Source organism: Corvus moneduloides, chromosome 14 (assembly GCF_009650955.1).
Source record: "Corvus moneduloides isolate bCorMon1 chromosome 14, bCorMon1.pri, whole genome shotgun sequence".
NCBI classification, from domain to species: Eukaryota; Metazoa; Chordata; class Aves; order Passeriformes; family Corvidae; genus Corvus; species Corvus moneduloides.
The window spans coordinates 14,962,854-14,990,363 of NC_045489.1; the positions used below are offsets into that span (position 1 = coordinate 14,962,854).

Genomic DNA, 27,510 nt, shown 5'->3' on the forward strand with positions numbered 1-27,510 from the left:
CGAAAGGCCTACACCTATCTCTAGTCTTCAGAATCAAAAGTTAAATCTGACCTTGGGATGTGGGGCCTTTTTTGCTGTGTTTTGTTCTTTACTTAAAGTATTTGAGGCTCTTCATGGTCATTGAGAATGCCACAGAGAAGTCCAGTTCCAGTGAAAAGAGGAATTTTATACAGAAACAACAAGGAAAAGAGAGGAGCATTTTAATCCTTTAGTAAATCTCCTGTTTCACTCTCTTTCTTATTGAAAGGGAAGTATCTCAGCTGATCTCCGTAGTGGATACATTCCTTCACTTGCCTTGTTGAATAAACAGAATGTTAATTGTTTTCATATTTTCATGACACTGAACTAAGATGAATAAAAACCTCTGCAAATTCACACAGCTAAAAACCCCCTCTTCCAGTTAGGTGATCAAAATTACTACTTTGATTTTGCAATAGGATGAAAATCTTTATTCTATATCTTGCACAAACTTTAAAATTGTTTTTATTGGATAGCCCAATAGTCATAAATTGTTTATTTTACCTTATTATATTGGAAGCTTATGGCATTAAACACACTTATTTAAAAGATCAATGAATTATTAAACTTTAAAAGGAAGATTAAATGGAAAAACAATGACATTCATCTTCATCTGCTGAATGATCCAAGGAAACGAGACTTCATCTACTTGTTTTGGAGACAAAAACTAATATTGAAACTAGTTTTAATTATCAGCAGCCTTTCTCTTTCAAGAATGGGGGGAAAAATAGGGACAGTTTTCTGGAGAATGGAAAATATTAAAGCCAAATGACACAACTGCAAAGGTGTTTGGTTCACATATTTTGAAATTCCATTGTATTGAAGATAAATTCTGGTTTTCATTATTTTTCTACAGACAGCTCTGGAAAAATATGTAGTAACTTCTCGAGAAAAGTGGCAATAGTAGGAGAAAGAAAGCCCAAAGTACATGACATTTTTCAAGTTTCCCCTGCTGAAGCGAATTAACAAACACGTTTTCCCCAGTGTTCCACGTGCTAATAAAATGCAGGGAGTCAGCACCTCTTTCTCTCTCAATGAAATTAATTCCATCTATAACTCTCATTCTCCATCTGTAGAGTCAGAACAGGAGCTCTGTGAATTCAAAATAGACAACAAACTTCATGGAGAATGATGAGACACTAAGTTGAAATATTTTGCATTTTTCAAGATGCAAGATCTTGTTTTCACTTCTTCCCAACAGGTTTTGCTCCTACATTATGTTTGTTCATTAATGCAGTTATCAAACATTGTGCAGGGAATGCACAAGGCAAGGATGTAACCTACTGATTTAGTATGGAAAACAGAAGGAAGACAGGTTTTAACTCTGATGTAACTGCAGCAGTAAAAAAAATAAACAAACCTACCTGACTAAATTATCTACCTAATTTCACATGTCCAACAACTCTAGGGCTGAGGTATTTTCAGACCAGTTCTGCAAAGCACTTGATTGTTTGCCAGCCTGGAAGGATATAAAGAGCCAAAGAGTCCTATTTAGATGTTTCAGGGCAGATGCAAGCTTAGGTCCTGTCCTGAGTAAGAACATTACATCCTTGTCTGTGCCTATCCTCAATCTTTACTGTACTCTGAAACTAGGTCACCTATTTATTTGCCTAAGATTTTGGCTGAGAACAGAAATACTGTCACACTAGACTAAGTAAGGCCTTCCTACTACATCATCTCCATCAGCACCCAACACTAGAGAAAATTAAGGAAGCAAGCAGACCTGAAACTATAGTCATCCTCCATCTATCCATTTTCAAAAGTCTCTAAAGGTTGTTGGCTCTACATTTCACAATATTTCTGTATTTTTCTTTGTGCTAGGTTTACACACATTTCTCATTTACATTTTTGCCTCTATTTTTTTGCCCTTAACAGCTTCAAATTCCAGAGTTCAACACTGATAACACACTGTGTGGTTAAAGAGAAATATTTTTCCTGTTTTCTTTTTCCTTTTTATCCTTTTATCTCCTTTTACCCAATATGAACTTTAAATGTATCTTACCTTCTTGACCACCAGGGTGACAAGTTTGAAAATAGAAGCACAGGCCTGTAAAAAACAGCATTTACAATACTGAATCAGAATGACTTGTCTAGTTCACAAAGATATTTTCATAATTAATTACCCATGTAGGTATTCACAGACATGATGTACTGAAAATCCCAGTTTCACTTCACTGAATTCACCAAACTGAAATGTGTGTTTCTATGAAACGCTTTGTAGTTTAAAGTCTAACATAGAAATCAACCATAAATAAGCAACATCTAATCCTTTTTTCTTTAAAGAAAAAAAAGAATTCCATTAAATTGATTCCTGTTATTAAAAGAAAAAAAAACTAAACCACAATGGCAACAAGTTAATGCCTACCTTCTAGTTGAGGCCACCATCCTATTATTAGAAGAGATGAGGTCTGGGACCTAAACAAAATATTCTTTTTACTTCAAATAAAATACAAGAAGCATAGATGTAGGCACACTCTTACTAACATTGCTAAAACTAAAGATTGTTAATGGTATTCCAACCCTCTCCAAAAAAATTGAGGCTAAAGTGTGGAATAATCACATAAAAAGAAAACAGCCTTCCATCTGTCTCTGTGGTTGAGTAGAAGGATGAAAAAATGGATCAATTAAGAGGAATAAAGAAAAAAAATCTACCAGCATTATTGAGGCACTGGCACTATTATCAAGAAGATAATCCAATATTACTTTCTGACTGTCTTCAAAGAGGATGCTCTTGTCCACAGATATTTTAAAATAAGTGGATTATCAAACCACAAAACCATTCAAAGAAGAATGCTGAATAAGCCATTTGGGATTCTATGGCAGTCACAGAGCATTTTAAATCATGCTCATAATATTTTTTCCTCAGGACAGCTATGCAATGTACCTTAATGAAGATTGGCATACCTAGTACAGAAGTCTGATGAGCTGAACACCACTGAAACTTTTGTTTACCTATTACCAGCATAACCTTGTTTTTAAAAAGAGCTACAACTCTGCATGCAGCTTCATCTACTGATGAACATGTATTCCTATGGAATTTCTTATTAAATGTGCATCATAACAATTGGTGTGGCAGGACCAAGCATGTCACAAGTTTTCCAAGCTACTTCCAAGAATATGAAACTTCCCCCTGTATCAGAATGTATTAAAATATTATAATAACATCAAGAATAAACTCTGATGAGATCCCTTGCAAACTATTTTTACTGGAAAAAAAGACATGTTCATTGAGAGCAAGTCTCCAAAGCTACCCCAGCGTGATAAAAACTGTTATTTTGTGAATTCTGAGATAACAAGAACAAAATAGAAAATTAAAGAAGAAAGAAAATAAATAAAAACTATAAGACAGGAAAAAAAACCAAAACACACTCCTACTCCCTTAACAGAGTTTCTAATGCTCTTGGGTGCTCACTAGTGCCATGCACAGAGATCTCCTTCAGGTCAAGTGAAGGGGTAAAATATTCACATTAACCTCAGCTCTACAATAGTTATGTTCAATAAATCTTTGTTTACTACTCCATAAGAACATATTGAGAAAGAATTGAGCAATCTCTCTCAGAAATACAGATATTTTTCTTTTAAAACTAATCATCTATCACAGAATATTGGAATAATTCAAACTTAAATGTATCTCTGGAGATCACCTAGCCAACCCCTCTGGCTTTATGCCAAATTCAGATGATATAGTTTATGACTTTCTTCCATGTGTGTTAAGGAATACTCTGGAATATTTTAATCTGGAATGAGATAGGGAAAAAACGATTCTGTGTATGTGTCAGACAGAGTCAGCTACAGACACCATAGTGCCTGTGGATTAATCTAAAATTTAGCAAACTCATAAAAGTATAATTTTAATCTGTTCCTCACCATTGTTCTCCTGAAGCAAATCACAGAGCAGAAATCTTAAGAAATTATGTTCTCACTTAAATTTCTGACTAAGCTGTAGGACAAAAATATCTCCCTTGGACTTTTGTACAAAACCTAGTTGGAGGTTACACTGCCAGTAACTTATGCAATTAATTGCAATCATTATGGAATCAATGCCAGTGCTTTGCCTTGGCGTGAAGTGCACAGAAGAACAAAATAAACACTGGTTTGTAAAAAGAAATGCTGAGATTAGCAACAAAAAAATAAGAAATGCTTGTTCCTCAAGCATTTTTGCAGGAAACAAAGTCATCTCAAGCAGGGGTATTTTCATCTTCTCTTTGCCCAGAGTATCTCTTTGCTACTCTCACACTGCTCTGTTCCAAACAGTTCGATGTCAAATGCACATACATTCAAAAGCTCTTCATCATATCTGTGTATATTTATTTATGTCTGCCACCATCCTAATGAAGTGTCATGGAAAACTCCAGCAATAAGCAGTAATCTCAGACAAGAAAGTAAAGTGCTCATGTTATAGGTTTCAGGTGACACTTTCCATACTGCTTATTAATCTGTCAAAAGCCTAAAGTTGTTTAGTGAATGAAAATAATTTCTCATTCATGACAGTAATTATGTCAAAAGAAATATTTATGTTTGAAGTCCTGATTTATTTTGTGCTAAGAGCACCACCTATTAATATATTTATTCTGAAAAATTACACCGCCACCACCAGCAATGAAAATGACCTTGTGGGGAAAAAAGTGAAATTCAAGTACCTTCTCTCTTCTATATATAACATACATTATCACAACAGAAGTTAAATGTAATTTCCTTAATGGAAAAAGGATGTCCTTAATTGCTTTATATAAAAATCAATTTAAATAGCAGAAGATGGAAAATGTCAAACCCTTAAAAACTTACTAATTATATTACCAAATATGATTTACCATTTACAGTTCTGTTATTGACAGATTTAGAAGGTAGAGATAATTTTGTGAGTCCGGGAGGAACACTAGTAATATGTGTTACAAAACATATAAATGGTATATAATAACATTACATTTTAAGAGATACCACAGCCCAATGTCTGAACTAAGGCATTTGCCAATGCTCTATAAAACTTTTCCCACTTAAAAGATACTTTGGGGCTAGATGAAGCACCAGATCTGTGCAGTGAGCTACTCACAGATTTTGAAGACCAGATCAGTGTATAAAATTATTGGGTTCTGCTATGCAGTTTTTGGGTTATAATACACACATGCATATTTGGAAAAACAAACACACATCACTGTCAATGCTGACAGATTGATAAAGGATGTCATGCAACTATGAAACCCTACACAGAAATACTGAGCAGCTCTGGTACCATAGATTTATTTCACTATCATTTTAGTAGTGTCCAGATTTAAATAAATAAATGCTTTATATGTAACTGTAAATACCACTGGTAAGTTATATGACCTCGATGGCTTCTGTGAGAGTTCTCCTTCGAAAGGAAAGTGCATCATTCTGCCTATTTCTATTAAAATGGCTTCCTGTTTTCCTGAAGCTTTTCTAACAGCTTCTATAAGTCATTCTTCCTAAAACATAGGAACATGAAACCACTTTACAACACAGCAATCAGCAACATTAAGCTCACAGACCAAACGTCCTGCTTTGATCAGCAAAGGCAAAGAAATGAAATGTGATAAAGCTTGAATTGAGACAAATTTTGATCAAACTGTCTGTGAGGTTAAATTCAGTCAGACCATCTTGAGTTCCTAGCAAGAGCTGAAATAGGTCTTCAAATTTGGCCTTTTCCTATGTCAAAACATATATGTGGCATTACAAACTCAAATAATGCGTATTTTGGAACAGGCATGGCCAAAATACCAAATGGTTCTTCTCTGGCTGATGGGAATTCCTTCCATGATTAACCCCCCCCAAATACCCCACACATCCTCCCCATTCATCCTCTATGCCTGAAAAACTCAGGCTATGAGCTGAAGAAATGCAATGCGAGGAGCACAGGGATTGAGCCTGTTTCCCATCAGAGAGCTATTCTACAAGGAAATTCAAAGAAATTAAGAATATCATGTGTCTACGAGCAAAATAAAGATATGTTTTACACAGCACAGTAGGAATCCCACTCTGCCCTTGATCAGACCTATGAGGGAGCTCATTCACCTGAACTGGTTGTTGAAATAATGACTGACTCTCAAATTTCCCATTAAAACAGACATTGAGCATGCATCCTCAGAAGTTTGGATTTTTTTTTCATACTCACCCTTTCGCCTTCCACTCCAACTGGATTTTGCCTCTTCAGAAGCATGCTCAGGATGCCTGCTTACCATTGTGTGAGCCTCTGCAGAACTCATCTTCCCTAAGCTTGATTGATGTCTGCCCACTTTTGTTCTCAATTCTCACGAGTCTGAGGCTAAATCAAGACCAGTATTAGCACTGCCCTCCTTTTAAATCTTTTTCAGAACCATGGAGCAAATACTATTGCTCAGTCAAAGATGGAGGAGGAAGAGCAACATCAAGTTTCAATTAGAAAATCCTGGTGCAGTCAACTTTTTTCTTACCTAAGCCCTGCTGACTAAAAGAGTTTTCTCTGACTTATAGAGGGGGAGACAAGGCTTACAATATATTTCATGAGAATGACTAAGCAAGGAGGCTGAAATCAGTTGTAAATCTCTTCTGGAACAAGAATGAAAGCAGGCCCAGGGTACTAAGGCTGAAACATTATTCTTTTAACTTGATTGGTTTTGTGCTTTAAAAGCTTTTGGGCGAGGGCTGTTGTACTCTTGCTTTACTAGATGCTCTTCTATAACCCAGACATGTCATTACATTCTTTGTTCCCTACAGCCATTTTACACAGTGATTCAGTTCAAACACAAAAATACTTCCCTTCCTCCCAATTGATTATTTTCTTTACAGCTGCTGATGGAAAAGACTGTCCAGCCAGTGATACCCTGAAGGTGGCACTGCATTTCATAACACTGTCAGTCATCCTGTCACACCCTGCTATCAGAAAAACTCCTTTCACTTCTACCACTAACTGGTTTCCACTTAACTTCCTGCCACAATGATTTTTTCCTCAGGTCATTCTTGTTAAAATCAGTTCCACAACTGATGAATTTAATGCCTAAGGACTGCTTACCTTAGTCAAAGAACACTCTCAAGTTTTCACCTTTACATAACACCTCAGATCAGATATTTTCTTTCATATGGATTGGAAATAAATATGTCAGAAACAGGCACCAGAATCACACCTCAGGAAAACATGGGAAACTCACCCATTCTCAGAGAGTTCAGTTCCCTGCCACCTATGGACTGATTTAAACACAGAAACACGAGGCTTTAGTATGAACTCTGTTTATTTTTTTATCCAATTTACTTTAAACACTGATGAGTTCCTCTCAGATGAGATCCAGTTTCTCTCTGATTCAGCTTCTGTCTATGAATTTCTAGAGGAACATGAAGATATTCACTGAACATTGAATCGACAAGAAATGTACCTTCTTAAAATAATATATTTGCCTGTATCGCCATTTTATCATCATTTTCAGCCTTCCTTATTAGACATTTTTTTGGTTGAAACATAGTCAAGAAATGTCCCCTTTGAAATTAATACTGAATGAAAAAGCAGCAGAAGGGTAGCAAATCATGGCCCTTTGCTTCTATATATGAAAAATGTCACACTATGCCTTGAAATGTCAGACTTATTGCCTAAGATAAAAGACTCTCCAAGAGGAATGCTCTGAGAAACACATCTATTTTCCAGCCTATTCTTTTTCTGGCTTGTTAAAATTAAAATGAAACTTAATATGACTGTGTAAAATAAACTTCTAAACCCTGCTATATAAAAATTAATGTTTGCTCAGAATTGCAAAATAGCAAATTTAAGTTATCAAAAAATTGGATTGTGTGAAGCTTACACAAACTTATGTTCTACTTTCATTATTCTCAGACAATAGTATTTGAACATAAATAAAATTATAAATAGAAATATGCAGCAAAAAAGTTACAAAAAAAATTTACCATACCAGAGGAAATTAAAAGCTGATAAATTACATAACATGAAAACAACTGATCTGACATTTGTGAAGAAAACCTATCAGCTTGGAGAACCAATACTGTTACTGATGTTCTTCAAGCAAAGCAGCACGTCACACTTAAGAATGTCACATGTCAAGAAAGACCAGAAGCACTTAAAATCAAAGCAATTCCTACTAAATAATTTGAGTTTGATGGAAATAGATTAGTGACTAGGTGGAAAAATGAGCCTAAAATTATTAAAACAAACTGTTCCTGTTTTCTCCTTTTCAATGCTTTTTCCCTTAAGGAGGAACAGACTTGAAAAACGTTCAAGTGCAGACTTACAGACACAGAAAATTTACTCATTCTAACACAGGACTAAAGTGCATTGGATGAAGTCAGTGTTGAGCTTTGAGTAACAGGAGCATATTCCTTTACAGACTCTTACACTGTGAAACTCTTCAGAATATTTTAGATACAGCCTTGGCAGCAGTGACCATGAATTTGGGACTGGCACTGTTTAACACCTTTGTTGGTGCCATGGGCAGTGGGATTGAGGGCACCCTCAGCACGTTTGCCAACACCACCCAGCTGTGTGATGCAGTCCCACTGGAGGGAAGGGATGCCATCCAGGGGCACTGGACAGGTTTGGGAGGTGCCATCTCTTCATTATCATGTATTGCCTTTCAGTACAGTCGTTCTTATTTCTGTGCTGTTTCATTATAGTAAGTTCAGTTGAAGTAGGATGCACATTAAATCCTTCTCCTTAGCGAACTCCTGTGCAGAAGAAGTTTTTTCAGGCTTTGCTGATATGGACAGCAGCATTTTTAGTTAATCTCACACTAGCTTTACCAATTTTCTGTGGAGAAATCCAAAGCACAGTAAACTGGAAGCATATTGTTTGTGAAAGCCTCCATATGCTGAGAGTAACTTATTTCTTAGAGCAAATGGCAAAACAGTTGGACCATTTTTCTTAAAGATGTGACAGCCAAATGCTGAGACTGAACAAAGACAGCAATTAAAAAAATGACATAGTCAGTGGGGATGGGTATGGTCTATCATTACAAATTAGATTCACACTGAGACTGGCAGGTGACAGACCAGGTTCTCTGTACTTTAAATTATTTTGGAAAAGTGCATGCCAATTTATGCTCTTTTCATATTACTGATGCAATCACAGCTGCAGCATGCAGCTAAGTGTTGAAATTAAAACATACCTATTCATCTTTATTGCAACTAGACCATGCCTTCCCTATTAGGACATGTGGAGAACCAGGAAAAAGTCTTCCTTTCCTTCTTCCTCCTTCTCCTTCTGCACCTTTCCACTCCATGGTTTCAAATTCTGGATTTGTGCTTTACAACAGAAAATCACAATCTCTATTGCCATTAGCAGGGAGAATCTGTTAGTGTCTCCTATGATGATAACAATGTGTGATTGCAGTCAGTGTTCTCTCTGACTTGTTGCATCACTAGACAGTGTTCAGAGGGTTAGTGGCCCTAAAGAAAAATGCTAATTTCAGCTCTGACTCAGTTAATATTTCCTTTCCAAGTAAATCACAATTTTCTGGTTGGTCAAAATTAAAATTTATATAAAGGTATTAGACATTAAAACAATGAATAAAATTAAAAAGCTTTTATCCTGACATAGTAAAGTACAAGCAGGATAGGTTCTCAAAGCTGAAAGCCACATGGGAACACTGACCAGTGATAGGTCTTGATGCCTTATTTCTAATTCAAAAATTGCAAAGTAAATGCAACACATACATTAATTGACCATGTTTACTACCATGGAAACAGCAGTTCTTGTCTTTAAATAGCTTTGCAAACACTAATTAGTCTTCAAAACATCTGGAGAGACAGGAAACCCCTTAATCTCTGAGTATCTGAGTTAAAGCAATGAAACAACTGAAAAAGATGATTACATTCCCAATGGCAACTGTAGCCAGTACAGAATGACTTTGCTCTAAGACAATAAAGTGAACTGCATTACACCACTAACCTACACAACAGGTCATGGCAGGCTTGCAAACTTACATCTGAAGTACAGATATCAATATCTGGAAAAACTTCTAGGCACTGTAATAAAAATGGATTTCTACTTTGATTTGCGGTGTAATTAAACTTCTAAAGTGCTGCTTCCCTTTGGTATCCAAAGAAAATGTTCAATTACTTGCCTTAATCTAACTACATATTTTTGAATGCATTTTATTAGGGCACTGCAATAATTTGGCTTTCTCAGCATTACAAAAATGGTGCTTGGTGACACGGCCTAGTGGTGGACTTGATGAACTCAAAGGTCTTTTTCAACTTAAGCCTTTTCAAGTCCATGAGTCTAGGAATAGTATAGAAACAGCATGGAAATACATACACATTTAAGAGCACAACTGTGCTAGAAGAGGAAAATTTTAGTTCAGCTTTGTATCTAACACAATGTCAGTTCAGGGAAACTCAAAAGATGCATGAGTAAAGTGGGCCTTAATTTCAGATGATGTCTCAGCTGACAAACTTAAATTTTAGGGACATCTGCAACTGGAGGTTGTAGCTGGGCTATCTTAGTTTTTAGTTTCTAAATGATTTAGCCTCCACTCATCTGTCTCATTTCTTGCTTTGTAATTATAATTTTGGCTTCTAAGGCTTCCCATGGCAATGCTTTCCATATGAAAGTTAAGTGTTGTGTGAAGAAGTATCTCCTGTCTGAAAATTTTAGAGGCAACCAATTAAATCACTGTATGTGACAACTCTGTTCCCTATTCACTTTCCTTACAGAATTCATTGAAGTCTGCTGCATCTCCCTGTTGCATCTTTAATGCAGCTCAGGCTTGAAGCACAGTCAGAGATAACACTTCACAGGAGCACAGAAGACACGATTTTAAGTCCTAGATCTTCTGTAATATCATTCTGGTAATGTTTACCATTGCCTTGGGAGTCTTTTCAGCCTTTCCCAGCAGAGCAGACCATGATAGTTGCTCAAAGAAGAGGCAGGTGATTTGCATAATGCCATGTATTAATATGAAAGGTTTTGCAGTTTATTGAAAATTTACTATTATCATAAAAGCTGTTTGGGGTTTTTGGTTTTGTGCTTTGGTGGCCGATGTTTCGTTCCTGTGCATGCAACTGAGATGAACTTCTAATCCATCCCATCCTGTCTCTCCCAAACAGAGCCCTAGAACATTTTTGCAGACAATTTTATGAAACTTTCATTTTCTAACAGCCCTGAAACTTTTTGACTCACAATTCATGTTTGTGCAGCAGTGATGGGAATGAACAAACTAACAAAAAGCCCCATTCTCCCTCCATCAGTGGAACAAAAGAGCTTTTAGTTCCTTTCCCATTTAATCTCACTTTTATAGACCCTTGTGAAATTCTAGTTTAAGAACACTAATTTTGAAGTCAGACCAGGCAGGAGATTCAGTGCTTCAGTTTTGGAAGAAGGGTCAGGAAAGGATAAGAAGATTATATGAAGCCATTTCCAGTTCCTAGAAAGCCACAACTCTGTGTGTACAGGAAGTTGGTGCTACAGAAATGAAAAATTCCCTTTCCACATGAAAATTATAATTTGTTGGCAGGGAGAAGAGTGCAGCATTACAAATTTCAAACAAAGTAAGGAAACTACAAGGAAAAATAGCTCAGACAAATCAGTGCAGGATTACAGAATCAAAATTCAATGCAACTATACCAGGAAAAAGAAATTTTTATGAGTAATATTGCCTATAAAGTTCACAGTGCTGTGGATATCTGAGAGAAAATGTATCATGGCTTCATAGAGCTCTCAGTATTTTTTTTTCCCCTTCTTTTCTGCTTTGACAAAAGGTGTGAAACAAATTTACTTCAAATAATTATTTTGCTCTGATAGCATTATATAAAGAGGTACAGTGATAACTCTGAAGGAAGCCTCATGCAAAGGATTCATTTTTTCTCCTTTCTTGGAGCTAAGAATATCATCATAAATTGAAACCACTTACTGTTTACTGACTAACTGATCTTAATACTTTGCAGCTTTCTTCTCAGGTCAGGAATTGTAATAATTATAGATTTGCTTGAGAAATTAATCCTTATAACTATTAATTCTTACAATTATTAATTCTTGTAAATGAAGAACTGAACATGCAATGGCAAATAGAGAGATTTTACCAGAAATCAATTAATTTTTTTGTTAATATGATCAGGCTCATAAAAATATGTTTGTCAGGGACATAACAGCACATAAAGCATTGCTTTGAAGAGGCATTTTTACTGACTAACAGGTGGCAGTGTTTTCACCTTTAGTTATAAGTGGTCTGGTAATTAACGTCTGATCACTTTAATTAACTGTTTGGAAGCCAGTTACATTTACAACTGGCTTAATACCTTTCACATTTTCATGTTCAGACCAAGTTTTGGTTTTAAAATGATACTCTGTTCCTAGACATGGGTATGTGGCACTCCAAGAACTGTTTGTTTATAATGTTCTGATGCAGACAAAAACTCAAAAGCAGCACCATGAAAGTTAAAGTGAAGTGTTTGTCAGCTGTAACAGCTGCAGCTGAATCTGATCTCCACAACAGTGTGTGGTGAATTCATTACAGTTAAGCATGGAGCCAAGGCTTTGAGTCCCAAAAACCACCAAATCCCTCTTTGCTCCTCATCCTTCTACTCAAGTGAACAGTTCTGCCTCCTGTTTGCTTTTGGAATCCTATTACATCAAATAGCAAAGGTAAACACTGCACTTGCCCATCAGGCAAGTGTTTTCTCTAATAATGCCTCTAATAACAGTTGCAATAAAATTTCCATTCCTCTTCCCATGTATTTAGCAGTACTCTAGAAGCATGGAACAATACAAAAAGGCCTTTTGAAAAAAAATATGAAAGTTGAAGCAAGCTGTAGTGCCAAAGTTAGACAAACGCCCACTGAAGAAGCCCAAACCCTCTAAATATATTTTACATTTAAAAAAATATGTAGGCCAGGTTCAGCCATGTTTTGGGTCAACAGTGGGTTAAAAATCTCTCAAGTGCATACAGAATAATTCAATCAATTTGATAGTTTGACAGGAAAATTTTGATAGTATATCAGCACCTTCGGTAAATGACATTAACAAAACATTTTTATGCGAAATGCCACACCAGCATAAGTTCCCCCACAACCTTTTTTTAATATATAAAATAAATAAATATCTATTTATAAGTAAATAAATATTTATTTTATGTGGAAATAAAATAAATAAAATTTTTCCTCAGATGAAAAAATATTTTGACTATAAAGACAAGTCTTTATTTGGTTTAGCATGTGAGACTTGGTTTACTGGCTCAGTGCTTCTTCCAGTGGTCAGTCTGGTCAATGCATACCAAGAACTTTTAACAAAACCTCCCATCTTTGGGCCCAGTTAATACCATTATACTGTTGCTATGTGTCCACCTGTACCGGACGGGCAAAATATATTCATTAATTTACTGTCTTTTAAGTATTAGAACACCATTAACTCGTTGATCTGGACTTTGTTAAAGAATCTGTAAGGATGGTTATGCAGCATTTTCCTTGGCCACGCTACAAAAACTCGTTAAATTACAATTCTGGTCCCTAATGGCTTGCTTCTTATCAGTCATGCCAGGAATTTGAGTGTGTTCAAAAGTCTCTTTGTATCTCTATTTACACTGCTTTTCAAGGCCCTAATTTATATATTTTGTTTTGCCTTTTTTAATAAATGTTGTGTTCAGAAATGCTGGGGTAGATGAATAACCAGATTTCACCCAGATGCTTGTTCCCAATCATGTAATTCAGAGTGCAGTATATGAGAGACATGCACTCAGAAGCAAAACTGACTGCAAGTGTTTTCCTAAAGCAGGCCCTTAAAATCTACTCCAGACATCTGCACAGTCTTCCCAGAAGGGTGTCCTCACCAAAACCAACATTATTCCAATTTCATTTTCAGTCCCTCATATACTCTTTTTTTTTTTTCCAACTTTCTCTCTTACTGCTGACCCTCATGGATCAGTTATAGAACACAAACAACTATTTTTATCCAGAAAATATACACTGTCAGAATTTCATACAAATATGCATAAGGACATGTCGCAATCAACTGAAACGTAGCAACTCAGCCTGCAAATCTAGATTTGTAAGTACAGCTCTGAAAACTTAGCCACTTTCACTGGCTAATTAGCCTTGTGACCCAACTCATAGTACTGTTCTTTATGTAGAAGCATGAACATAGATGTTAGCAAAGAGGCAGTGCAGGAAATGGTTATAGATATATGTATATAGACACACACATATACATACACAGACATTTTTACAAGTGCAAATTAAAGCAAACCAGTTTTTCTCTTCAGAACTGAATTCCTAACACACACAGATTCATGGCAAGGGTCATACAGTAATGAAGAAACATATTAGCTTTGATATGCTAGTTATGTAGCAGCTTTGGATGTTATCTGAAGGATTACTGTGCATGCAACCTTAAAATGTTAATTCTGAATCTAAAACCCATTCTCAGATTTATAATCTATCTGCAAATATGCTGTGCTTTTCAATTTAAAGAAGTTTCTCACCGCAGGAGTTGGAGCATATTTCCTCAGTAAGGTTACTAATTAATGCACAATTATTGCTGACAATCAGATTCCAAACTTCATAGAAACAAAGCTAAATTTAAAGGAGATTGCTGGGTGCTCTAGAGAGCTGTGCCTTGTCTCTGGAGTAGGAAGTTGCATTGCCAAAAGATATCAAGTGTTTGGAAAGTAACATGAGGAAGCCAATTCTTCTTATAGATGTTTGTCTTTTGTCTTATACCCACATTGAGATCCTCCAACAAGCCTGCCCATGAACCATTTGCCAGTGCAAACAGATCAATTGCAGAAGTAGGGTGGTAATCAGCAGCTTACAAATTAGGAAGTTGAAGGCACAGTCATAAAGCTGTATGTCCTTTCCTCCAAAGAACTGGTAAATATCTTGAAGATTTTTGTCCTTTTACTATCACACAGGTCAATTTATTCCTCCCAATTTCAATTTTTAAAAAAATTTTCAAACAGCTACTTTGGTGATGAAATCACTCTCTTATCCTAAGTCTCGTAATATTGCTCTTTTCCACTTGATGCTGTAAGAGATCAATAGGGTTTTTATACTTTATAAGCCAGGATGTTGTAATCAGAGAAAGCTGCAGTTTAAGGCAACACATTCAAATCCAGAGCAGTGACTCAAAGGAACAAATGTAAGCAAGTGAATACATGCTCACTAGATTAAGTCCTACTCACTTTTACACCAGGGGGACAAAAATGCATTAGAAATTTGGTATTGATACAACTTTCTGTATATGTGTATGTTTAAATCTATTTTTTTTCCCTGTGTGAATAATTTTACTACACATTTGTACCCCTGAAAATGGTGCTTATTTCTGTAAACATCTTGAACCACAGCTGCACATTTTCATTCAGGAGCAGTCTGGAGGAGAATTGTAAATGTTAATCTCATTATAAAGTCTTTCAGCCAAAAAGCATTTTGTAGTAGGTCTATAAAACTTTTCTAAAATTCAATTTGCTGCTATGCTATTTCCTGTAGATTCATTTTCATTTCCCCTCAGATTTCAGAGAGCTCTCTCTGAGCAGTAATCTTAGGAGTTGTCCCCAATTAAGTGACTGCACACCAGTGGATCCACCCACAGAAAAGCAGCTGCATAAGCAAATAGTTCCAAACTTTGTACCAAACACAGGAAGTAGTTTTACCTTGTCTGAAACACAGGAAGGTCTAATAAGGTATTTGCTATTCATTTTTCCTTTGTACCACTTCTTAACATAACTTCTGGCATAGCTGCATGGAATTTTCAATCTGATTTTCTTTTTCCATTGCGGTATTTACAGGAGGTGAAGGAGTAATCCAGCTGAACAGTGCTAGTTGCAGTTTAAGAGCTAAGGGCACGTATGCCTTGCTGAATGAAGATAGCTCAGTATTCCCACTGGGAAAGCAATTCAGCTCCTGGAATTCACCCTGGAGCTGGCAGTGAAAGCCAGATAGAAGAACGAGTTTGTTGTTTGCATCAGAGAGACTTCTGCCCTCCAGAACACCCGCGCTGGTCAGTTCATTCAGACTAAGTCCCAGCAGCCTTCGTGCCCCTTCTCATGGAACCTACTCTTCACCAATGACTGTATCTGAAAAATAGGAATATGAAGAAAGAATGAAATTAGCAGGAATAAAATCCTGTCTCCCTTGGAAATCACTGGTTGCCTTCTCAGTGACTTTCATGAAGCTACGGCCATTTTTTCCTTCTATTTTCATGATTAGCATAAAAACCCCAACATTGTAAAGCTGCAATAAAAGACATAACTCGATATCACATGATTTTTCACAATTTAGGAAGGTGATCCATCCCCCTGTCTCTGGCAGCTGTGAAAAGGAGTGCTTCAACCGGCTCAAAGCAGAAGACACCTTTATAGAGGGTATTTAGGCAGGGTTCTACAATCCTATTTGACTGGCTTTGTCTATGATTTGATTACTTCGTCTTTAGGAATTAAGTTTTGCAAGTCTTTTTCACTATTCAAGTCCCCTTCCTTTTCTTGAAAGAGCAGCTGAGATTCTCCTCCAAAAGCTTATTCTTTAAAATCAATACTTAAAAATACCAGCAGCTTTTAAGGAGCTGGAAATAGCTACAGGTGTGCTCACTACTTTGTGTATTGTCAATTTTTAATTTGGTGAGGAAATGAAAGATACTTATTATTGCAATAATGTGGCTCTTGAAGGCATGGGCTTCTTCACTTAATAAAAAGAACCAAGTCAAGAAATCAATACATGATTCATACAAGTAGCAATCTATTTAATATAACGATACTGAATTGCTATCACAAAACATGGTTATATGATGTGAAATACTAAAGGTGATAAACAAAATCTATATTTTATTGTATTCAAGAAATTCTTTTACTTGTTTATAATGACTGTTGCTTGAATAAAGTCAGAAATCAGAGTGCAGCTGTTTTGTTACCAAATCACACAAACCTGCCAGGGAAACTTCTAAAAATTGAGTTAATGTATTTAAAATTTTGTTTAGCATGTGCATATTTTTGCTTCCCTACAAAACGATTTTGTTTAAATTCAGGCACCTTCCAGTAAGACTGCAAATTTTGTAGTCACTTATGATTACATACTGAGCCTGCATATTTTTGTAGCAATCCAGAGATGCACGCATAAACATTTTTTGACTCCTGCACAGAAATGTGATTTTTTGTGGTAATGAAAAATGAACAGTAAAAGATTGTCCTGGCAGCCCTTCCAGTGGAAATAATTGGTATGATGACATGGCCCACCTGGTATCTGGCCTTAACAGACTGGGGAAGGACACTGAAAGAGAGGACAGAGGCAAAGAGTACAGAGACAAAACCAGACAGAGACATCCATTACAACACCATAACCATGCAATATTAAAAGGAAAGGTAACTAATACTTTCAAAGTGTCAGAAAGGTCTGTGCTCCAGTAATATCTCCGCAGAGCTAGCACAATATAGCTTTAGCCTCACATAAGCATATATATACACCTTTCTAAATATGCCACTTCTGATCTAACTCAATTTTAAAAATCTTGCAAGCATGAAGATGCTCTAAAACACATTGGGTTAGGTTAGGGAAGAGAAGTTGACCAGTACTTTTTCCTTATTTGTTTCACAGGACTCAGCACGGGCAAGACAGAATGTGTACAATTGCAAACTACTTAAATATTCCCCACAGATCTATTTTAAGCACTCATATTTCAATCAATGGTTCAGAAGGAAGCTGCAATATAAACACATTCCATTCAACTCGATTTGCATATTGATGTCAGTAGTTTGAATCAAACCAATTAGACCATGTAGTTATCTATGGAAAACATATGGCAGACTGATAAAAACTCAGTTCTATGTTTAAAATCTACAGTATTTCATTAGCATAGCAAAAAAGCAGCTGAAGCGGGGTGCTATTTTTCATGGACTAGATAAACTGATACAAGGAGAACTTCTTGGGCTGGATCCTCAGCTGGTAAAAAATCACTCTGAATACAGTAGTGAATTGAAATGCAGCTAGTCAGTCTGAAAGCAAACACATGCTCATGTAGACATTGAATCAAGCACTGATTTCTCTTTGTTCTCAGTTCCTTGTGTGAGATGGGGCTATCCCATTTTCTTACCCATTCTTATTTCAATTAGAGCAAAAGTTCTTCAGAAAGGGCATGATCTCTTACTTTGCTTAAAAAAAAAAAAAAAAAAAAAAAAAGCACCAAAATTGCAAAAGGCCCATCTATGCTGAGCTACTGCCCTAACATGAATAATGGCAGGGGCACCTCACCCTTTTTATCTCCAAGTTTTCCCTTCCACGATGACCTAAAAGCTTTTCTTAGCTCATGTTTATCTTCGGCAATAAATCATGTTTTCATTGCATCTCTGCCTCATTGGGGTCCAAATAACAGAACAAGACAAATTAAACTGTAAAACAGTGGCTGAGGAAAGAAATAAAGAAGGACAGATAAATGAATTCATGTGGGAAAGACAACATTGATTCTAAACACTATCTTTTACTGTTGGTGCTTCTCATATTAAAAAGAAAAAAAAAACTCCTTTGAACAGGCAGTGATTTAGCTGTAAAAATATCTGGTCTGCACAACATGACTAATCATCTCCTCAGCACCATGATCAGATCTGTATGTTCTCCTGGCAATAACTATATGCTAAGCATTTAAAACCATCCTAATAATACGTCCATGGCTCCTAGACTGCTCTTTTACTGAATGAAGCATCCACATGATTTGTTAGGTGACATCATTTACAAACAATGGCATTGCTGTCTAGAATGAATACCAATTTAGGGGGAAAAAAAATGAATACACCATCATCTATTTGAAATTCAGGCTTAGCACTGTATAACGTAACAATATATGCTAATTTCTCCCCCCTCCTACACATTCTTCATCAAATAAGTCACATTCTTCATCCACTAAGTCAGTTCACTGCAGATAATTTATTCCACAAGTACTGAATCATGAAATGCCAGGAGACATGACCATGGATCAGGACAACATAGTTAATTTTTTTATTATTATTTTCATACACTCCCCATACCTGTGTATGTATTAAAAAAGGAATATCCTGGTATCAAAATAATCCACATATAGATAGCAGTCAGAGTTCAAGGAGAAAACAAAATGTTGTCTTTTTCTCATTGGTATTCATATAGCAAATGCTGAGGCAAGAAAACTCTACTAAATGTTGTCCTGTCTGTGAACCCTGAAATAGCTTCAGTCCCTCGTGAAGATTTTACTAAGTTTATATGAATTACATTCAAAAGCAAGGTTAGTAATAAAAATAAGTTTTGGAAGCATTGAAACACTTCAGTTAAATTAAAACCTACCACTTAAATGCTGAAGTTAATTAAGAATCACAGAAATCTCTGCTGATACCCCAGGAAAGAATGTCTCCTTCTGCATATTCAAACCAAATACTTTTCCAGACCAGGCAGTTTCCTTTAGAAATCAGAATAAATTTAGAAATAGAATTTCTTCTGTTGGAAAAGGCCCTTTAAGAACATTGAGTTCAACCATTAACCAAGCACTGTGAAGTCACTGCTAAACCATGTGTTGCCACGTCCACATGTTCTTTAAATATTTCCAGAGATGGTGACTCAACCACTTCCCTGGACAGTATATTCAGTACTTGAGAAGATGTTTTCCTGATATGCAATCTAAACCTCCCTTGCCACAACCTGAGGCCTTTTCCTCTCTGCAATGCGTGCACTTGACTCCTTAACCAAAGCAGAAGTAGTTTGGTAGAGTTGTGAAAGGATGGAAACACCTGAGCTGTAACTGGGCCAAGAACTTCTCCAGTTCCAGTTTGTTCTCTGAAAACCACAAGGGAAAATAGTCACCCACAGAACAGCTACATAAAGAACTGAAGGTACTGTACACAGAAGACTCAAAACCCTGTATGCAACAATCCATGTGGCTCAAGTGGTGTCTGCTTAACAGCTTCCCAAAAAACAAACCTGGATGCTTATTCAAGGTTGTTTTAACCTCTTGAATCTCAAGCAACTAATGCTTGGCAAGAAAAGTGCTAAATACTCTGCCTCTGAGAAAAAAAGAACAGCAAATTTTATCCCAGGTGCTTATTGTTCCCATAGATTGAATACTCACACAATTGTTTTGGTTTGGTGTTGGTGTATAGTGTCTATTGATTTTAAAATTCACTTAACACTGGATGAACAGAAGGAGCAGAATAAATTACCAAACAAGCAATTGAAGATGGGTATATTGGGGTTCTGGGAGTGACCCATGTCTCTTTTGTGCTATTTAATATCTTTGATGGTAGCAGGATTGTGAAGAGCAATAACAAAACTGTTGCGTAGACTGGTTTGGATCAGTGGTTAGGCTGTGACCATTTTAATTTCGTTAGAGGGAATGGTATACAGTGGAAAATAAGGGAAAGCAATCCATGTAATGCGGACTGAATTTGAAAAACAGTAAATCAAGAAGTGAGACTTGGAAGTTGAATCTTGATAAATTTAAATTGGATTAGTATAAAAGTTCAAATGTTTTGTGTCTTCAAATTTGAAACTGTCTTTTAGTAAAAGCTATAAATTCTTTCTTGGGTGCTTTAAAATCAAGATGGGCTCTATTTTTTATTTGTGCTTTAGTCCTATACAAAGTAATAAGCCTAGTAAAGGAACAACCAGGTGATTCAGACAGCCCTATGTGTTTTCCTACAGTGGGTGAAGTACTGCATCCCTCCCATCTCTGACTAACACTGCAACTTCAGAAACATATGGCTTAAAATGTTCAAGAGTCTGTCGGAACTCCATTTCATTGAATTATCAAAACCAGTGTTCAGTAACAACACAGCTTCCCACTTCAAAATCTCTCCCATATCTGAACACAACAATTTTGCATCCTCAGACTAAAAAGAAAAGCTAGAATTTTATTACTTCCACTGAGGATGCAAAGAGAAAACATAATTATATTTAAACATATAAGCAGGCAACAATTCACAGGGAATTATTTTGCACATGTATGTAGAACAATGAGAGGCACCAGTCTGGTAATTGTTTTCTGGAATAAAGTAAATATATCAAGATCAAATACAATTATTAATCTGTAATCCTTCTTTCATAATTTGTCACCAAGAAAACAAGAAATCAAAAAGGAAAAAAATCCAAGAAATGTATTATTTTTTCACTGCATACTTTTCAAACACACCTTCCTAAAACCTTGTACTCCTCTAAGCAATAACACTTGTTTACTCTGAGTGTTAGTATATCAAAACTTGCAGTAAAGGTGAATTTATTTCAGACTAATATTTACAAGGCCATGTACTGTCATTGTTCTCTAGAAGAAGAATTTGATGTCAATAGAACTTAAATTGAAGGTCACTTATGGCTCAAATTGCTGCTGAAGCTATGTTGCAGGAATTTGCTTCTACAGTGTTGACCTTTGCTTTCAAAGTCTTATTTCTTGACCATGGAAAAAAAAAAAAAAGAAAAATCATTCAAGGCTGTTACTTTGAAATATAATGTACAAGGTGTTAAGCTACAGAAGTTATTCTTCATTAATGAAAGGGGGAAGGAGGGGAGAAGGAAACAAAAAAAACCCTCAACACCTGAAACCACTAAGCAAGTCTCAAATGTGATTGACTTGTATAAAAAAGGCAGTGGCTTTAATTTTGGGTTCAGACACAGATAATGACTGATAACATTCTCTAAATTTCCACAACAGCTCATAATTTGTTTCAGTCATGGCAAAGTACATCATACTGAAGCACCTCCTTACCTCACATTTCATGGACTCTTGGATACAGGGCAATATCACTGTTAAGGACACTTTCCTGTGCCACCAGGAAGCCAGGAGCCACTCTGGCAGCCACCCTTGCACCACCCCAGGCTGTCACTGCTGGGACAAAAGTCACAGTGTGGCACAGTCCACACCTGCCTCCCTGCACACCCCACTCACAGCCAGACCAGGTTTCCTGTAGCAGAGTCTCAGATGTCCAGATCCATCAACCAATTTAATTCTGGTGCAATAACCAAATAAAAAAAATACCAGCTCGAGCTGGTGCCTCTGAGGAGAGACTCAGAACTCCTGGGCTTTTATCCCCTCGCTCTCCTAGCTCCAGGAAAGTCTGGCGTTCTCAGCTCCTGCCCTGAATGTCTTCACCCAGCTGAGCCACAGGTGCCCTTTGTTATCCAAAGGGTGGCAATTCACGGCCTCTTGTCTCAGCCCCCTCCCAGAGCTCACCCTGCAGCTGCACACCGACCCATCCACCTGCACCGAATGGATTCCTCAAGAACCACAATGTATTCTGAAAATGTGACAGAGGTGCTGTCAAGTGTAACGCTCTCAAAGAATCCAAGGCAAGCAGTAGTTGATGCAGGTCAGACAGAGCATTCAGTCGGGCTGGTGGAGGGAACTGGGAGGAATTCCTAGTGCTGTTGAATGCAGAGTCTGAGCACAGCTAAAGTAGAGGCTCTGTTTAGTGGAAATCCCTTTGGATATCTGTGGCAGCTGCTGCCTTGAAGTGCTTCTTGCACTCTTCTTCTCTTGGAAGTTCCCTCCCCACCCTCTCTGTTGGAGCTCAGCTCTGTAGAGCAGCTGCTGAACAGCAGAATTTGTAGCTAAGGACTTTAAGTAAAATCAGAATTTATTTCAGATACCCTCCTGTTCTATGGTGCAAGTCCTGGCAGCTCAGACATGTTTGGGAAGGGATTTCCTCGAACTCACAAAAGGCTGCCCTCAACAGGATTAGCAGAGTCAGCAGCTCCCACATCTGGTTTCAGATCCATGTAGGAGGGTAAAATTGAAAAGATGAGCACAGTCCACCTTCAGTGCATCATTAAAGTTTTAGTCTCAGTTGTGATGGGTTAAGTTCATTGTTATTCTTCATTAAAATATCTAGGAGTAGTTAAATATGGTTTAGAATTGAATTTATAGTTTTGTAGCCCTTTTCTTTCTATTTTGTACATAAGTGCCTTGAATCTTAGATTTTTTTTTTTTTTTTTAATTTGCCCACTAACACTTTTTTTGGGTGTTTGTTTTTGGTTTTTTTTTTATTTTCCAGTTTTTGAAAGGCAAGCCTATATGAAAAAATTACAAATTTCAGTCTTATCTTCATGGAGCCAACTGATCAATACAAATGGGAGCATGAGGTGTCTTAAGGGCAATGATCTCTGATAGGTGCCTTGAGATGAGCTGTGAAAGCTGAATCAGCAACTCCTCCTGCTTCTGCCCTAATTGCATGGAAAGTGCATCAACAAAGAGCATCAGCATCTGCTGGCTTTGGAGATCATTCTCCCAGAGAGAAGGAAGCAGTAAATTTCTACTTATACTTGCAGAAAAAACCCGTAGATAGTTCAAAATGAAAGATACCATCACTTAAGCTCTTGCTCTACCTATGGTTTCAGAAAAGTTAGGAAATCTGCCCACAACATTGCTATTTACATCAAGCAGGGACAAGGGTATTGTGCTGCCCTATTAACCTGATGAAATTATATCAATCAATGCACTGAAATGAAAACAGATATGCAATTAGGTTCTTGTTGTATAGTATGTCCCACAGTTTTAACCATCTGCTGCATTCAAACACGTGTGGCAGAATTTAAAAATGAAATGTACAGTTAGTGATTTTAGGTCATGTTATCCAAAATGTCTGATATTCATGATGCAACAAGATTAGACAGAAATAAGGCAGAAGTTGCTTGTCCCCCATATCATAGGAAAAATTAAGTGTAGCAAACATTAGAAAACTTCCTAGAAACATCTTGTTTTTAACAGCATAAATAGGCATGTGCATGAATTCTCCCCAGCCCTGAGTGAATGTGAGAAAAACAGTGGATATATATTGAGTGTGATACAGGGACAACTAATAGCCATTGAGTACTCATGTCTTAATGCACTTTTTAAGCGTCTGGACCTTTAAAACTGGTGGAAACATATATTTTCCATCTTGATGTTTTATTTTGGAATTGGCAAGAGATGAAAACAGTGAAACAGCTGTGGTTCAAGCTAATGAATATTAATATTCCAATACAATCACTTGTCCATGCACACATTCATGCTTTTGGTTGCACTGCTCTATGCACTGTTCTAAAATATGCTTGAATAAGGCAATGTCTAAAACAGCATATGCAGACAGAATGGGAAGCATCTTTTAAAGCCCAGGCTATGAGATACAGGAGAGAAACAAAGCAAGGAAATCAAAGAGAACCCCTTTATGGGAACCACTGTTGTGCAGGTACTTAACCTGCTCATTACTCACCACACATGGAGGTACTAATGGCACTCCCAGGACAGCAGGGCTGTTCATCACTCACCAGCTCTACTGCCCCACAGCCCTGCTTTCCTGACACAAAGGAATGTAGCATCACCTGAGAAGAACCAGTTCCAGGCCCTGTGCTGGACTTCAAAAATTTGTAGTTAATTTATCTTTCACACCTACCCACCACCATCTAACTACCTCAGATGTAAAGTAATGTATTTCCAGGCAGAAATCTGGATAACTAAAAGGAACCTGATTGCAGATGTTGACTTTGACTTAAAGGAAATAAGTACATAAAAGAAATTAGTGTCAACTGACATGTGTAAATATCAGTTCTGAAAATAAAATACATTTAAAAGTGAATGTTCTATGCACCTAACAGACTTGTAGAAATAGTTTTTCATTGCTGGTCTCAGTCATGCAGTTTCCCACAATCATTTTAAAATTGACCAGATCCCTAAAAAGTCCAGTAATTTAGAAGTAATTCCTATTTATTTTTAAGTCAAATCTCTGTAACTGCCCTGTCCTTCAACTTTAACTAGAGAATCCCAACCAACAAACAAGTTTTACTTACATAAGAAATGTAATTGATTTAGCTATAAGTCAACATTGAATTTGTATGAGGTTTTTATCTTTGCTTGCTTTTATGTAGTCTTCTGTGATAGTCTGTGCTCTGACTGAAGAGGTTACAGGGAAAGCTCTGTGTTTAATGCACTAGCATGAATAAAATTAGAAACATCTGGTGAAAAGACACCTGACTGAACACAGGCAGCAAGCAGTGAAGTCTTGCCTGAGGAAACTGCTCTGTGAAGAGGGGTTCTATCCACACTGTATCCCTATCACATAGCACTGATGGAGCCAAACTGCTTTGCAACATTCATGGCAACATTTTAGGAGCAGGGCTTTGCTGAATCAAAATTATTCTAGTATGGTGAGCCCTCAAACAACTAAATACAGCTGACATTATACTGTTGGGTAAAATTCCCGCTTTGCTGCTTCTTTCATTTACCCCCTGAATACATGGCATGCCAGTGATCGAAGAGGCAATGTTGTATTCTATGCAATTTAAAAGAGGAGGGGAAAATCTGGTCTCTCCACCAATAAGTTCTTGGCATATTTCTCTCTTTTTTTTTTTTTCTCCTGGATTTCTTTTCATGTTACCCATTCCCCCACTAAGTTGCATTTTTCCCAGATATATTTATAAGACTCTCTCAAAAGGTCATTGAACTCCATTAGGCTGCTGTTGTACCTCTTTTACAGTTTATTGATGAAAATATTAAGTAATACTGAAGGCATTTACAGATCATTTGATACCTGCTTTCCTGAGTCTGTATGTCAGATTTTCTTACAGTAAATCAAGAATATCTCCTGGGAAAAAATATTTCTGCCTTGGTAACAACAACATCAATAGTTGGAGGTCTTCATTCAGTATGAATAAGCCACAGCATATGTTCAGTTTGATCGTCACTGCTTTGACCTTATTATGCTGTATCTCATTATCAACTTAAAATGCAGTATCCTTCAGCATATGGTGCACTAGGGCTTGCAGCAGAGAGGGAGAATTCAGAACTATCTCTCCTTTATACAGCAGCACATTTGTAATATCTGAAGGCAGAGCAATGAATCAAATTCTCTTTCAACAGCAATGCAACATGGACCTTTCATCAGTGCACTACAATGGACTTGAATACAGACATTTTCATCTGAAACCAGCTGCAACAGTCATGGAAGGGCTGGGAGTTTGTGTGCAGTGGTGCAGCTGTTGGGAATAGAGGAAGGACATCAGGCAGTGTTACAGGAATAATACATCTCTTGTCTTTATTTAATTTTCTGTCTACAGATGACAATAGGAATAAAGGAAAAAAAAAATTCCCTGAAACAAACAAATACCCCCCAACCACCCGTTCTACTCAGCTCTAAAAATAACACATGCAATGAATAGAGGCATTTATTCATTAACTTCCTTTTCATCTGGTACAATCTCCTCCCTTTGATATTGAAATGTGGATGAATTTATCATCACTAGCATGGTTTTAAAGAACAGAAGAAATAGTAAAAAATATTCTGATGGTTATCCTGTTTTAAATACAAAGATGATCACTAAGGTGCCACTGATGCCTTTTCACCATTTTATGTTTTGACAGAAGACCCTCTAGGTGCAGAAAGGTAACTCATTTCCAAGCTCTATCAGTCCTCGCTTTCTTGTCAAATTTCCACAGAGACAATTCACTGTGGTGCTGGTTTTTATGACATGAATCTCTTCCGCTAGTAACTATACTGAGAGAACAAACTTATTTCACACAGGCCATCAATCAGTCTTTAGAGAGCAAAACCTCACAGTTACTGCTTTGCCAGTCTGGCCTGTAAGTAGTGATTTAAGGAAAAAATGTGTAATAACATTACCAGCTCCGTGGGCCAGCCAAACTTCCATTCAAAACAAACAGAAAATATTTCCTATGAAAAAGCATTGATCAAGGATTCAGCAGAGATAGTTTTCTCGTGTCTGTCAGTTAGCCACACAGTAATTCTTATTTATCTTATCCATTAACAGGAGCAGTCATTCACACATTTCTATCAGCAACAGCACTACAAGATATAAGTAAACTAAGCCTGACATTTTCCAGAGGATACAGGCAACAGAAGGTTGTTTACTACACTTTGGTATCGATAAAGACATATTCCCAATATTCTATTTCAGTCTTATGGGATGCTTAACCATCTGTCAAAGCACACGCTGATGCAACACAAGTGATTTAAAAATAAAAAAAATTAAAAATTCCAGTTTGCAGCATCAGAAGCTTTAACAATGTTTTGGATCACTGCATTTCCATCACACTGTAAATCCTGTGTTTCTATAATGAAGAAGGTCATTGGCAGAACTGAACAATATACAAATCCATGCAAACAGATGGGGTGCAACTGCAGGTCCCAAGGAAGCAGACTTTCATAGGGCATGGTGCTCAGAAAAGACTGGAGAAAGATATTTAACCCATTTTTAAGACAAAGGAGGAAGTTATGGGGAAACATCAATCTGTGGGAAAATTATGCAGCAAGTCTTCCTTAAAGCCACTTCTAATCACAAGAAGAGAAACAAGAAAGGTGACAGTGAAAAGCCAAAGTCTAGCTGGTGTCCAGTTGTGGCAGGACCTCTCAGGGATTGACACTTCAATACCAGGCCCAATATTTCTCAAGTTGTTTTATTAATAACCTGGATGGTGAGCAAGGGAACACCCAGTTTGCAGATGGTAAAGGAATGGGGGAAGCGGCTGATATTTTGAGGATTATTACCTCCTGATTGGCACTTGAGACTTCAGCTGGAATATTTTGTCCAGAGCTGAGCTTGTCAGACAGTGACACAATGCAGTGGGTGCAGCACAGCCAA

At 37.0% G+C, this 27,510-nt stretch overlaps 1 long non-coding RNA gene across 5 annotated transcripts in view; it reads left to right on the plus strand.

Annotated features, from left to right (window-relative positions):
* LOC116450876 overlaps nt 1-27,510 on the plus strand; it is a 180,949-nt gene that overhangs the window by 109,694 nt on the left and 43,745 nt on the right. For 2 of the 5 annotated variants that reach the window (XR_004242994.1, XR_004242997.1), the window contains one exon: nt 10,669-13,040. The exons of 2 other annotated variants lie outside the window; for them this stretch is intronic. This is a non-coding gene — a long non-coding RNA (uncharacterized LOC116450876). Of the gene's footprint in view, nt 1-10,668; nt 13,041-15,728; nt 22,838-27,510 lie in introns of those variants that run through there. One more of the 5 variants, XR_004242995.1, reaches the window with a different exon arrangement.